This window comes from Quercus robur, chromosome 5 (assembly GCF_932294415.1).
Source record: "Quercus robur chromosome 5, dhQueRobu3.1, whole genome shotgun sequence".
Lineage (NCBI taxonomy): Eukaryota > Viridiplantae > Streptophyta > Magnoliopsida > Fagales > Fagaceae > Quercus > Quercus robur.
Window position 1 is genome coordinate 60,539,824 of NC_065538.1, and position 16,206 is coordinate 60,556,029.

General features: G+C 34.3%; 1 long non-coding RNA gene and 1 pseudogene across 1 annotated transcript; both read right to left on the reverse strand.

The window, feature by feature from the left end:
* Positions 1-669: 669 nt before the first annotated feature.
* Positions 670-6,832, reverse strand: LOC126726529 (uncharacterized). Its single transcript, XR_007655940.1, has 6 exons — positions 4,735-6,832; positions 4,090-4,331; positions 3,092-3,540; positions 2,815-2,972; positions 2,179-2,352; positions 670-1,079 (listed from the first exon to the last, which is right to left on the reverse strand). It is a non-coding gene; the product is annotated as an uncharacterized LOC126726529 (long non-coding RNA).
* A 465-nt stretch (positions 6,833-7,297) lies between these two features.
* Positions 7,298-14,448, reverse strand: LOC126728479 (UDP-N-acetylglucosamine transferase subunit ALG14-like; annotated as a pseudogene).
* Positions 14,449-16,206: the final 1,758 nt, after the last annotated feature.

Genomic DNA, 16,206 nt, shown 5'->3' on the forward strand with positions numbered 1-16,206 from the left:
TATTTCTAAAACAAAATCCCACCCGGTAGAAGGTTACATATGAATTAAATCACAATCGCAGTGCAGTACCTACCACATCAACAAGACCAAACAATCATTAAGCACATAATATTTGAATTATACCTCATAAACGATGTTGCCTTTTACTTGCCAACATCAACAAGAACAGACAATCATCGAGGACATAATGTTTGAAATTTAAGTCCACCGCATAGAAGATGATGTGTTTCACTTACATACCAACTTTCTCAAAATGTGAAGGAACTAGTGCACTTCTAACATTGTGTTCATATTAATCTTTCATGTCATTGACAAACCTTAATAAGCATGCCTTAAAGACTTTTCGAAGAAGACAAACTTCACAGATTCCCCAAGAACAAAAACTCTAACTCTTAGAGTCATCCTCATTTTTGCCAACTTCTTTTGTGCAACTTTTGGAAAGAGGAGTTCCACCGAGTTCAAGATTGGGTGCATGATGGAATTGTTCTAGAAAGCTTGTTGTATGAATGTTCATGTAACCAAGAAAAGACAAACTAGATATGCCTTAAGCAAGTTCACTGAAAAGATTGTTTATTGAGAGATCAGTGAATTCCAGCAATATCATGTTCCCTTCTTTTTCTAGTATCTTTCCTATCAAATGAATATGAGAAAAGTTGAAAAAATGCAACCTGGTAAGACCTCGGTAGAAATTGAATTGATACATACAAGTTACTTCAAAGGTTTATGATACTTATCAAAAAAAAAAAAAGGGGGGGGGGGGGGTTTATGATACTTACAAATATGGAATAATAGAAGACTCATGGAAAGTACTAGAGAAAAATAAGTAATAGTACGGTACAAGTTCATTTGAACACATTGGCAAATGTCCTGCTGTGATTATTGCAAAAATCCAAATACCAAAAGTGAAGCAAGTTTCCATAGTTTTGGAAGAGTATCTTCAACAAATTTGTTGAATTTTTAGCTGAGAGCCACTGGAGGTTTGGTGCTTTCATTTCACCCATCGAGCGTGGTACAAATCTCTAATCCCTGCAAATCTATTCCAGTCTGGAGCAAGCAAGGAGTCCGCAATGTGTACTATTCTGCAACGAAAAATGTATAATTCTGAAGAAGCTATTGTTGTTCAAGCACAATGGTTCAAGCTTATATTAGGAAGCCAATGAGTTGGGAATTTCAGGGTATTTGTAACCAGTTTTATATGGGTCAAAATAGTCAATGTGATAGCAATGATTAAATTCTCTTGATTGAGGTTTATCTTATATGTCAAGAACTATCAGGGCACTCTCTATTTGTGTTTTGGCACAAAATGAGGATATTGGTTTGGAAAAGTAATTGAGTGCAATGTTCAAAATTGTGGCATTTGGATATAACCATTATGGTAGCTGACCCTTGAAACAACTAAAGCTTAATCAACAACTTCAGAATTTAGCCATACCTTGTATACGTCCCATCACATTTGTTGATCAATTTAATGTACATGACCAATTTTCAGAATTGTTTGAAATTCCTATTTGTGAGAGATCTTACTATTTAAGATTTTTGTGTTTGTAACCAACTAGGAAATTGTGGACTGATCTAACAAGAACTCACTTTTAAACAATTAATATCAAAAGTAGCCCCATTGGAGCTGACATTCATGACAATAGAGTTTGAAGACAAATCTAAATTCTTTTCATTTTGAGACTTCAGCGAAATGCATTTCAGACACTATGTCCTCCAAGAAATTCTGTGCAATATTTAACTCCTTCCAAGTATGAGAGTAGAACCCAGCTTTCTAGTGTGGTGCCGCCATTCAATTGATTCAATTTAAGATGTAATGTCCACAAGGCTAACAATTTTCCAAGAGATTTTTAGATGGGACCATCGCAAAAGTAATGATACATACAAAGAAAGATATGCAAGATGCCTAAATTGGTCTAAGAAATATGGAATTTTCCCTGTACACAGACTGCTGGACAAAAACATGTTAAGGTTGCAAAGATTTAGTTTTACTTGACCTTGTAGATTACTGGAGCCTAAGGAAAGGTATGAAAGTTTATTACTAATTGCTATTGTGCCATTAAATGATTCATAGAAAGATTAAGTGGGATGTAAAATTGACATTTGCAGGGACCAATGCATGTCATGAAGCTGGCATTGAGGCAATCATAATGCTGAAAGAGAAGGGAGCTAATTCATTACCTTAAGCATATTTTTGTTCCCCTTGAAGGTTGATGCCACTTGTGTAAAAATACTGAATGGAAGTAAGATGAGAAACCCACCATAGAGCATTCATACAAAGATCATTTCCCTGTGGATTAAAGAAAATAAATATCTGATAGACTTCTAATCTGCTGATAAATGAATACTCCAATACTGCAAAGGAGAGATCGAGATGTGTAAGTCTCCTCCAAGTAACCAAAATAGCTTAGAATTCCCATAACATTGCCTAACTAGGTGATGGGCTCACGGCTCACCAACACTATCTTGATTAATTAATCACAACCTTTGATTCCCTAAACATCATCTCTTTAGCCAAACAAGAACATATTCATCATAAATAAATAAAACAATATTGATTAACTAAGTATAATCTTTTGTCTCCTAAATATCCTTTTTTTTTAGATGAATGAGATTTATTCATCAGAAACAAACACATTGCAAACAGGACTAGCAGACTACTAAAGAATCAAAAGAATACAAAGAGCTCTATTAACAATATAGGATAAAACACTATAGTTTACAGGTCAACATATCATAGCAAAGAGAAGATAGAAAAATACAATGGTTAAAAATTAGAATCAAATAGTCATAGGGATGTTCCAAAAAGAACACAACCTTTGTTTTTGGCTGAATTCACAATATGCCTGCTTGATGCCAGTCCATCTATCCTTTACGATAATAATCTTGAACGTAGATTTTTCATCTTTAAGTTGTTCTCATGCCACTGAGAGTTTTCTCCATCCAAGTGTGATATATAAGAGCAATCCAAGAAACTTCAAAAAAAATAACAACAAAGATTTTCTGCCTTTTAGAACTCCTATTGCCCAAGCTAACTATGCACCCCAAGTATCAGGTATTCTAGGAATGGAACAAAGTCTATTAGTTAGAATACCTGGTAAGCTTGAATTGCTAAACTTTTGGTGGAGTAAGTCTAATAGCATTCCATGATGTCCCCCACATTCAAATTCTCCTGATTTTGTAGTTCTAAATTGACATTTTCTGCTACATTTTGATCAAGGTTTGCCTAAAAACACTTGCCCTGAATATGAACTAAAGCCACAAACCCTGCTGGGTGCCAACTTTAGTTTCCTCCATTGTGAGCTGATGAGGCCTTTGCATTCACAGTACTGACTGTCATTGCTGATCCGAGGTACATATTTAAGCAACAGAGGACCAAGATGCCAACTATCCTGCCAAAGATAAGTACCATTCCCATCTTCATAATGATATTTGAGAAATTGTCCACCTAAATTGGGGCCTAAAAAAGTGTAAAACTTCCATATGGTCTGTCCCAAGTAAGAGTCCAGATCCCCTTAAAAGTACATTTTCACCAATGCTCCCCTGCAAGCACAATCATGATATTAAATGAATAACATTTCTCTAAAAAAATGAACCATCCAGTTTTAGATGTCTGGAAACATGAGGGAAACACTGTTGAGAGACATGTCAGGAGAAAGGTATAGTAAATTAACTAGCATTTGGAAGAACTGAGAAACAAAAACTTAGCAATAAATTTACTACTTTATCAAAATATTATGTATATTTAATTAACATTTAAAATTTTTTTTTTTGAAAAGCTTTATAATCAAGATCCAAGGTAATTGTTTCTTTATAAGATTATAGAAAATAACAATGAAAATATTCTCCTTAAACATCAAAGGCTAGATTTGGCATTGGAGGAGAAGTAGACTGTAAAAATATTGGTGGCAAAGAATCCACCAAATAGCCTTGGAATTTGTTACAAAGAATACAATTAATTTGCTCGCTTATGCAAAATCTTCTTGTCTTTCATTGAAACTTTATAAAGAGATCACTAGGAGATTCTAAAGAGAGCTAACCATTGTACCCTAATCTTCCAATCAACAATGCATACCTTATCAAGATCCATACCTTTGCTAAAAAATTGATCCAACCACAGGCACCCTCCACCTAGAAAGCACTGACGCGGCGTCCGGCGTCTGACTCGCCAACTCTCCCTTTTTTTTTTTTTTATTCGCGCCAACTCGGTCAAATTCGCACCAATTCAGGCCAAAACGGGCCGATTCCAATGGAAACGGGAACCGGTACAGCCGAAACGGCCACCGAAACAGGCTGAAATGGGCAGCGGCTGCCATTCTTCTGCTTCATGTGGCCTTGTGAGAGGAAAGAAAAAAAAAAAAAAAAAAAAAAAGAAGGAAGAAGAAGATGAGAAGACACAAAAAAAAAAAAAAAAAAAATTAAAATAAAAAGGATGGAAGAAGAATAAAGGTACGTAACAAAAGAATATAAATTATGTAGGTAGGAAAGTCAATTATTTAACGTGGGTGGGCTTGGGAATTGGAAAATGAGTAAAGGAACTTGCTTGAAATGTGGTTTTTCTTTTTTTACCATTATCAAAAAGTATTGATTTTATTAAAAATAAATCATAAATAATTGTTGTTTAATAATAAATTCTACCATTTATTTAAATATTTTTATATAAAAATATTAAATTCACTATATAAAAATATTTTAAATAATTTTTTAATCGTTGAGTCCCGTCGCACCTGTACCCACCTTTTTCAAGAATCGTCGAGTCCCGCACCTACACCAGCACTCGCACCTGTACCCGAGTCCTGAAACGCACCTGTGCTTTATAGCCCTCCACCCCTCAAAAAAGGCTATCTACATCATAAATCATAAACTCCATAGTTGTCACAGGTATCCACCTATCCACAGCATGTCAACTGCACCAAATGCACCACCCTGTCAAACACAGTGTAGAGCTTCATTCTTGCAGACAAAATCCCAGTCCTACAAAACCCACAAAACCATCACCCCTTTTTGAAATTTCACATTATGCCCAACCTTAAAATTGACCTTGTAGGATACTTTGCTAGGATGATTTCTAGCACCAAAGTACTCATTAGAGGAGAGAGAAGAGATCACTAGATGAGGAAGAGAAAGAAAAACCTTTTTAAAAAAAACACATTGAAAGACATTTTTACCCATATTAAATGGTGAAGTGTGAGGAGGTAGATTATGGTCAACCATAGTTTAGTTATTAACTGAAAGCAATGTCTTGCTTTTAAAACCAAGGCTAGGCAAAGTAAAACCACCCTCTACCACAGTTGGTAATATGTAATTATCTCTAAGAACAATTAGCAACCCAACTAGATTTTGGACACAACAATTTCCTGTTACTCTGTACTTTAATCAACCAAAGAAAGACCAAACGGCCATTTTTTCATTCATCAAAAATATCAACTATCCCCTCAAGGAGTACAATAGGTTGCTTATAAAGGATTACTAAACCCTAGTTCTAATTGGTTAGGAAACCCTAATTGCCCTATTACAAAAATACCCTTGCATCTAAATTAAAATACTAATAACCCAATAAATTAATAGGACCTAAAACATAAAAATACGATTGACTAACAAACATAAATAATACTAAATAATAATTTTCTTGCATCTCCCGCATCATTCTCCTTTGGTTGGAGAAAACTCGACCTCGAGTTTTAAAACATTGAAGGATTAGGATGCTGATAAATAACACTTGCTTCAAGTCTGAAATCACCTTAGGGAGCACAGGGAAAACAAAAACCTTGAATTCCACCACATCAAACTCATTTGGAATAACAAAATCAATGTGTGGAATTAGTATAATCTCTTCTTGAACCTTATGAACCATAGGAAGCACTGTGGTTTTAACCTCTTCGACTTTACCAAGATGTAGATCTTCAAGGACTGTGGAAGGTTGATTAGAAGCACATTCAACAACTTCAACTTTCACACCATGTGCACCCTTTAACATAATACTCTCTTTAGGCGCCATCTTTTCACCTTGCTGTTCTTCAATAGATTCATTTCCTTGCACGCTTGTTAAAACAACACTTGTCGAGGCATGTACATCTATGTCAACATTAGGCTTTGGTGTTGTTGGAGGATTCTCCACGACCAAGATATCACCATCAATGTTGTCTTCTATGGGGGCAGCAATAAGTTCATTATGATCAATTACTCTTGGTTTCCCAATTGAATCGAGTTGAGTCTTCATTTGCTTCATCTGAGCAATCCTGTCTTGAATCTCTTTCATGAGCTTTATAGTTAATTCCGTTACTTTCCTGGTAGATAATTTCTTGGTAGATTGTTCAAAAGTGTGCCAAGGACATGATATGGGATAAGGATGAGGAGTCATCGCATTTGCTTTAACTTGAAAAGTACCACACTAAGATTGGGGTAGATACTTAGCTCGATAGTATGGTGACAAATACTCATCACAAAGCTTTTCTTTCATATCTTCTCACACAGTAATGGCAGGTTCATAATCCATATAGCAGAAACGTTCAAGATTCTCCCAAAACCTCTGTGCTTTACCTATTAACTTTGACTTGGCATACCTAACCTTTATGTTATCTGCAAAATTTGCTTGCTCAAAAAATTGCTCCATCCCATTCATCCAATTGAGAAAATCTTGTGGATAAGCTTCATAACCATCAAAATAAGGTGCTTCTAATATTTCCATGATTCTTTGGGCTGCTGTGATGTTCTCTAGACATGTAGTGCTGGAACTAGGCTTGGACTGGTCTGTCACGAGCCTGGACTCTGCTTGGTCTTTTTTTTTTTTTTTTTTAAATGAAAAATAATAAAATACAGTACATGAAGGACTTAAAACTTAGAAGAAGTTACAGACTGAGACTAAACTAAAGAAACAAACAACAGACTCAAAACTGAGAAAGAAAAAAAATATATATATATATATATATTTTCTCTGCGATGAGTCTTCTGACGGCGTAGGGGACTGATGCTGGTGGCGGCGCGAAGGAGGCGCAGACAACGGCGTGTGGCTGCTTGTCTCGGATCTCGGCAGCAGCTGTGGCTCGTCAATCGCAGTAGCGGCAATTGATCGTCAATCTCAGCAACGGTGGGTCGACAATGGGTTTCGGCGGTTGGGTCTTGCAGCGGTGAGTGTTGATTTGTGGGTTCCGGCGGTGGCTGGTGGCTCATGGGTCTTGCATGGGTTACTTTTTTTTTTTTTGTCTTTTTTTTTTTGTGGGTTGTGGTGGCTGGCTTTTCTGGTAATGGAAAATATACGGTGAAAGTTTTTTTTTTTTTTTTTTTTTTTTTTATAGTTTTGGATTGACTTGCAATGATGCTTCAAATGGATCGGTATTTGCTCTGATACCAAAACTGACGTAGGACAACCAGAACCAAATTGAAATAACAGAAAAATAAAAGATATGACCTAAGAGTCAACACCAGACCAAAGAAAGACTAAACGGCCATTTTTTCATTTATCAAAAATATCAACTATACCCTCAAGGAGTACAAAAGGTTGCTTATAAAGGATTACTAAACCTTAGTTCTAATTGGCTAGGAAACCCTAATTGCCTTATTACAAAAATACCCTTGCATCTAAATTAAAATACTAATAACCCAATAAACTAATAGGACCTAAAACATAAAAATACAATTGACTAACAAACATAAATAATACTAAATAATAATTTTCTTGCATCTCCCGCATCAGTTGATCTCCTAATTAATTTCTAAAGCAAGGCTAAATAATTTATATTCTCCAAAAATTATTGAGATTATGTGAACCAAAAGTCAAAAATTTATTGAAATCAAGGTTTTTAGAACCTACAGCAAATACATAGTTTTAGTGGGGGTAAGAAAACATAGGTAATACTACAGTGACACTTTGAAAATGTTGATTGCTTTGCAAAAACTAGGAGGTTGAAGTGAAAGTGCCAATGTCAAAGGCTGAATTCATTCAACTACATGAGACAGCCAACATAGTGAGCTCATGAATATTGCCTTTGAAGGTGTGGCCATTGCATAAAGAACTCATCAGATATTCGTAACTTGTAAAAGGTAAGCCACTTAATGAGAGCCTTCTCACTCTTGCTATACCCTCAACATAGAAAACTGATGACCATCTAATCCCAACTACCTGCACTTAAGGTTAAAGGATGTACTCTGATATCATCTTAAATAATTAAAAAAATATGGACAAGAAAAACCAAAGAGAGAGGGGGTCTTAACGGATGGAGTACATCCACACCTTAAAAAAGAATGCAATTGCACATAGTGGAATACAAGTCCCTAGCCCATTGCAGAGAATCTGAAGTTATACAAAGTTGACTACAGATTAATTAAGTTATATAATTAAATTACAGGAATATATTTATGTGTTCAAAACATACATGCTGGGAAGCATAGACAGGGATAGAGATAATACCACTTGGGGTCTAATTTTAGTCATTAGCTATAGTGCATGAGCCATCGCAATCAAGGTTGTCCAAACAGATGTTAAATATGATTGACCAACTTCCCCGCTTCGATAGATCTGCCTGAACCAAGCAGTTTCTACCACCTTGATCCCAATCTGCAGTAGAAACCATTTAAAAAATGAAACTTTTGTTGACAAGCCTGCAACAATCATAAGAAGATATAATGTAGTACAAATGCTGCATCAAATCCAGCTTTCAGTGAGAAGCACAATGTAAGTACACCTGCTACAACAACAATGGAGGAAACAATAAAAGACTATGTCCTTTGTATGCAGAAGCTATGTGATATTCTGCCCTCCGGCTCATCCAATCCTCATCCTTTTTTCCAAACAACATTTCACTTATAAGGGAAAGAAATCATAATTAACAAAATGATTTATAAGTGTCAGAGATACTGGATCTTTAAACCTCCTTATATGTTGATGTAGAATGAGTTTCAACCTTCCAGCAAGGAAGTATGTGGTTGAAAGAAGGCGGCTGTGATGATATTTATTTGACTTGCATAAGGGTATATCTTTATACCAAATTATTGCTTATGTGGGTGGAAGAAGGTTTTGCCGCTTATGAGTGAAGGCATTTGGTGAGGCATAAAGTGGGAATGGGGAAAAAGTTTCTTATTGCATGCTGCTAGGCATCCTGATGGCCCCCATTTGCAAAAATTATGGATTTTATGTGATTTATGATGCTGTAAGCGTTGAGCAAGGTCAACCATGTTGTGTTATTTTGAACGGTCATTGGAACTGGCCTCATGTTAGGTCTAATGACTTAGTGGCATTTTAAGTTAAGCTGGCTGAAGTACCAATTGGGGATGAAGATCAGGTGCAGCGCTTGGCTGTTGCTCACTGTTGGTTTACTTGTAAGGACACCTGGCAAGTGATAAGAGAGAAGGGTTGAGGATATTTATTGGAAGATTGTGCAATTTCCTCAAGTTTTTCCTAAGCATGCATTAGTTAGCTGCTTGGCAATGAGTACTAAGCTATGTACTTTTTGCAGCAATAAATTGGGAGTCTCGTGACCATTTGTTTTTTGCATGCCGTTTTTCTAGTAGGATCTGAATAGCAATCTTGAGGAAGTGCTTGTTCAATCAGCAAATTTGTTGCTGGTCGTATGAGCTAGATTGGGCCATTAAAAAGGTTAAAGGAAGAGTGGGCAGCATGTTATCTGCAAGATTGCTCATGCAGCTATCATTTACCATATTTGGATTGACCGAGGTGCTATAATTCATGGTGAGAAAGTAAAGTCTGATATCGAAAGTGTCAAAGTAGTTATGCAGGAAGTTAGATATAAGTTATCTCTGTGTAGCAATATTAGAACGTCTTTACAAAATAGAATGTATCATAATCTGTGGAACATTTCATATTCTGTTTTGAGTAGTTGATAGGCTTCTGCAGCTTAGCTGCTTACAACAACAACCACCAATCCATAGTGCCAAAATTCATGCGAGGCTATGAATCCTCAACACACTAGTCAAGGTCGCCTCTACTCATATCAAAGAATTAGTCATCCTCGGTTATTTACCAACTAGTTAAGATCAAATAAATGCAGAGTAAGGTACTAGGCATTTCCCTTATTTAGACCGAAATTTTTTTTTTCCAAGATACTTTTATTTTTTTAGGTTTGACTAGGGACAAAACTAAATGATAATTGTAAAAGTATATCTCTAACTCTCACCTAAAGCATTTATTACAAAATAAGATTACTCTCTCACTAACCCACTTATTCAAAGCAACTATATATTTACTGTTTTTTTTTAAAAAAAAAAAAAATAGAAAAACTAGTTAAAAAAATAAAAGTTAAAATGTCTACAAGATAAGCCAACAACATGCAATTACAAATTTCCAAAAGACCCGTTTCTATCTCTAACTCCCACCCAGGCTAAAAAACAAGAACCCACTCCCCACACAAAGTTCTCGCTAAAGCTACCCACATTCAAAACTGCCCTATCAGATCTTCAATTTTCTTCTAAAAAAAAGATAGATCTTCACTTTTGACAGAAATTTGGCCATCCTTATTTCCTCCTCATTAGATTAATGGCCACCAGAGTACAATGGTGGTGAGTGTTTTGATCCAATTATTTATTTATTTATTTTTTGCTACAGATATTTTAGAAATCTATTTGTTTTACACTATTATCTATTATCACCTATTAACACACACACACACAAACATATATATATATATATATATATATTTTTTTTTTTTTTTTATCAAGCTCCTTTGCATGTCCACTCCATTGGTGAGGTGTTGGATGCGTAACCATGATTCCATTGTTTGGAATTATTTAATAGTTATCCCAATTATTGTTGTTACTATGTTATTTGATTCAGTCACACACAACACGCTTGATGATCCATCGTGCAAAGAATGACTGGAGGGTGGAAAGAGTTGCTTCCTTCAACATTATTCCTAGCTGCACTAGGGCTGCTAAGGTAATTTACTACTTATTGTATGAATTGGTCTTATTTGTAGTGTTGTTTGATGTTGAATTTTGTGCCCGATAGTAAAATATTATTATGTTGTGAATTTAGAATCTATTTTGATTTGTATAGAATTTTTGTGCCGTGATAAAGGGGGAGACAGTGACTCTCATATTCTTACACTTTCTCTTAGAGAGATGGAGTGAGAGAAAAGAGAGATTTTTTGCTTGTTATTGTTTTTGACAGTGGTGGCTCTAGGAATTTTTTTTAGGGGGTCATTAAGAAATTTAAATTAAATAAAATTTAATAAAAAAACTTGAATATATTGAGTCATAAAAATTGCAAATATATGAAATTTTACAACTTCTATGAGTTTTCATATTTTTAAATCTTTACATGATAGTTCATTATCCGTTTTTATTATCTATTGTCATTGTGGGTAGGTGTGACCATTTTATTTTGTTAAGCTTATATAACATTTACTTATTTTTATGCAATTTTCATTATTTTTATAAAAAAAATTTATAAATTGCCCCTACTCATGTTCAAGTTTGACCCTCTTAACTAATCCCCAATGGAGTCGCCAGTTTGTGGACACATCCACGTGACACCTCTCGGGGAGGGTTTTTAAGAAAAAGAAAGGTTTGATTTTGGGAGTATTTTTTATTAGAAAAATCATGAGTCTTAAAAAAAGTTGAGGAGTCGACACTTATTTTATTATTTTTTTTAAGGGAAAACAAAACAAGTAATAAAAAACCCTTTTTTTTTATTCGATTGACTCAATGGATAAGGAAAATGGTCTACGTCCACCAAGAACGAGTTCGGGGGTCAAATTACGTCGTGAAAAGGTATGAGGCACTCACGCACGTTCGATATGTCTACCGTAAACTCTTCCAAGTCATGATCTGAGCAACATGAGAATATTTCATTTTAAGGGGACTAGTGGGATTATACTTAAAAAAATAAAAAATAAAAATAAGAAAAGAAAAGGGTGGGGCTTAATCAAATTAGAGCATCTCCAACAAGCTCTCTAAACCCAAAATTTGGAGAGCAAACCCATAAAAACGTGCTCCAGCAGTCTCTCTAATTCACTATTCATTAGCAAAAAATTGGTTGCTAATGAACAATAGCTCTTTAAGTATGATGACCTACTGTTCATGACCACAAGAATTAATTCGAATAAAATATCCAACTATCAATAAAAATATTTAATTTTTACTCAATAATCACAACAGTAACAACAAAACTATTCTAGATCTTTTCTCTCAAACATCTCTAAATTCAGTCTTAATCAAAATACAAACTCAAATCACAATTTTAAAACTAATCAAATTAGAACAAAAAAGAAAAAGAAAAAAAGAGTAAAGCTGACCCATTTGAGCCTCGGTGGAGAGAAGGACAAGCGATGGTGGAAGGAGGACAAGCGGAGGACAAGCATGCTTAAATTCCAATTTAAAAGGTTGTCCTCTCTAGCCTTTGTCATTTGCTAACGATCTTTGTGTGTGAGAGAGAGAAAGAAAGAGAGAAAGCTTCTTGAATGTTCTAGAGTAGATGAAGTGGTAGAGAAGAAAAGCAAAAAGAAAAGTGAAGATAGAGATAAGGGAAAGAATATGTGTGTGGAGGAGAAAAAAAGAGGGGAAAAAAACATGTGGATGAAGAAAAAAAAAAGAGATAAGGGAAAAATAAAATAAAGAAAAAGAAATTAAAATTGAGAAATGCTACCACAATATTTTCACAATACTTTCATAATAAATCTTAAGTGGTTGGTTGTTATTAACTAATACTGATGAAAAAAAAAAATTTAAGTGATGTGTTTAAATTAAAATCAGTAATAACTTACCATATATGATTTCTTGTGAAAATATTGTAAAATGTTAATAACATAACACTTCTCATTAAAATTAGATGAATGAAAGAAGATTGAAAAATAAATATTAAAGAAATAATGAAGAAATAATATTCAAATGGGATAGATAAAAAAATAGAAAGTCTGTTAAAAAGTGTATTTAAAAAAGTAAGTATGTAAATGGTAAAATGAATTGTTTACTCTCTAAACCGTACAAAAATTTGAAGAAGCTATTGGAAATGCTCTTGCGAGTTGGTTTTGATTTGAAGTAAAAAAAAAAAAAAAAAGTATATTTTTATTTTTATTTGTGAAAATTGAAAAACATAGGGTTTGTTGGAAGAGTGGGTCTAGGCAACTTATAGAGTAGCTACGGTTTGAAAATTCAATCAAAAGCTTTCAATGCACGGTCCACATTTTAAGAAGCCACATGCTGACATGGTTTAACCCCACTTTTGATTTTTTTTTTTTTTTTTTTGAGAGATAGTTTCAACTTAGGGCGTCCGCTCTTGATGATAGCTCTTTATCATCAGATCAAGACACCAATCAGTTTTTTGGTGTAAGCGAGGATTGAATCCCAGATCTCTTATTCAACTATCAGAAACTTTACCAGTTGGGCTAGCTGGAACTCACACCCCACTTTTGATTTTTAACTTCAAGCTTTAACAGCCCAAGCTTGGTCACAAAACAGCCTAAGCTTCAAGCTTTAACATTCAAACTGAGAAGAACATGAAAGCTTACTTGTAAAGTCAGAGTTTCAACAATGGCGGAAAGAAAGATTGAGAGAGAGAGAGAGAAAATGGAGAGAGTTGTGAGAGAATGAAAGAAATGAATAGCAACTATATTACTCACTGATGCATCATTACATGTATATATATTCAGTTTTCATAGATAGATTAATCTAACTACCTAACAATAGATCCGTAAAGATCGGAATGGTTATCCTCTAATTACACACGTGATTAGCACGTCACCAGCTTCATAGCTTCCAGAATGATCTAATCAACCACAGCTGGACTCCGATGCTGGACTCTGATATTTACAGGAAGAGGATAAGTTCAGGCAGTGTTGCACTTGCAGTGTTGAACCGACACTGTCTTTGATAAAATATACAGCTAATTTTCCTGATCAAAACGGTAATGTTTCCTTTAATGAGAAACGATACCGTTTTGGTTATATTTGAAAATTAGCCGTTAGGCACTTCTTGAATTCTATCTTCAGAACATACCCAGCAAAGAACATACCCATCTCACAAGGCATCCAAACTTCAAACGACTAAAACACACAAGGATAAAGAGTGGTAAGGTCGAAAACATACCCAGCAATTCTTTGGACGAGTTTGCTGATGACTCCACTGAGATGAACGACGACGACAACGGCGTTCTCTGAAGGATGGTCCTCTCACCACGCAACGCTCCACCAGTGATGGTTGATGGAGAGGTACTGAACCAGCTGTGTACAGTGTGGGCCAGGCTAACAACAAGAATTTGGTTGTTGGACTTGTTAGTTTGGGGCCAGCTTTGTCCCCCCTCAGGACCAGGTTTTCTCCTAAGAAATTTCAATCTCTCAATGTTTTTTGTTTTTTTTTTTTTTTTTTTTTTTGAAAGCTTTTGAAAATTAGAATGCAAAGAGGTGTAGTGAAAATGATTTTAGGAGATGAAAAAAAGACGGACCTGCTTAGTGTTGGAGGTGTCTGTCCATTGTACCCACCATATACGTCTCACCATTCCATTTTGTTATGTCCTTTTCTTTTTGACTGCTAAAGTTGGGTTTGCCAATATATTTAAAATAAAATGCAAATGTTTTTAAGTTAAAATAACAGAAGGAGCTTGAGGGACAAAACTTGATCTTTTTGGATATAACTTTCAAAAATTGAGGATTTTGTGGAAAAAAGAAAAAAGACAAGTGTGCATGGATTGAAAATTGTTGCTTCAAATGCACTTAAAATAAAGATTGACAGTTAAAACTAGAAATAAATAAACAAATAAAGGAGTTAAAAATAAAATAAAAACATGTCAAATGAGAGAAATCAGAGAGTTATGCACATCATTTAATCAGTTCATTATTGGAGGGACGCATCATTATAATTGGGGAACGAAGTAGGGTGTCTACAATTGCACGCTCTACACTCCCTTTGAAATTGTGTTTTAAAAATGAAATTTCGGTTAAAATTGTAAAATCTTGATTTTTTTTAGCATAAGTATGGAAATATTTAGTATTATGATCACCAATTTTCAGCCAATTAATTCTTGATAACTGTTGTCACCTTTTTTTTTTCTTTTTCTTTAATTTGGCCATCAGATCATTTATCTCTTTTCTCAAAGTTGTTTCCTTTTTTATAACACAATCAGACATTGGACATTCACCTAACATCATCTAAAATTGTGCATTATCTTTATTTGATTTGAAGGAAAAAGCACTTATCTTTGTACCTTTGTATTAAAAGGTAAAAACATAAAGTGAAATTTTTGTTACACACATACATGCATTTATACACTATCAAAATATATAGAATTTAAAACGTGATTTTAAATCAAGTTTTCAGTTATATTTGATAGTGTATAAATGCACACAATGTTTGCAACATATACTACCCAAACTCCAATTAAGGGATTAATATATTATATATAGAGTTAGGGATATCACTTAACCCAATAGCTTAAAACAAAAAAAAGATTTGAGTATTATTATGTTATATTAACGATTCATTTTTCTCATTACACATGAATATTCTAGTAGGTCATCATTTACTTCCATATTAAGTCAATTCAAACTATGATAGTATCACCTTTGTAATCCCTAGTTGCCACTACAATGCATGATTTTCACTCTCTTATTGTTGCATCAAAATTTACGGTCCAAACTGCAATAGCCCATGGTCCATATATATACGATCATGTTTAGCAAATCTAGATGTGTGTAGAAATTGATAGGCTAAGGTCTCTCCCTCCATAAAATTGTGAATTATGTATAAGATATTAATTCACCGTTAGATTACATATTATATATGTTCTTATTATATATGTTAAATTTTACTTTAATTGAAAGTTAATTTATTTTTCGATTCATAAACTCTTAGCAGGAAGAATAACCAAAAAAAAAAAAAAAAACACTCACAAGGAAGAGGGGATGAATATATTATTAGACACAATTTCAAATTCACAAAAGGAAGAGAAATCAGGTTGTTGTCTTGTACAGAACCCTCAACAACAAAGGCTATGGTCTTGTACAAAAACTCCCACAAATAAGGCTATGGCCTTTTACACAACTCTCACAAATAAGGTTGTGGTCTTTTACAAAACTCTCACAAATAAGGCTGTGACCTTAAGCACTCTCCAATACTTTCTCTTATACTAGACATTATCTTTGAAATTTTAAATGATATAACATAAATATATTTTTGATTTATAATTATTTAATCTATATCATAAAGGGGTTAGATTTTGTACAATAAATTGTGGCTAAAGTTACCAAAATTTTGGCTTCTTAA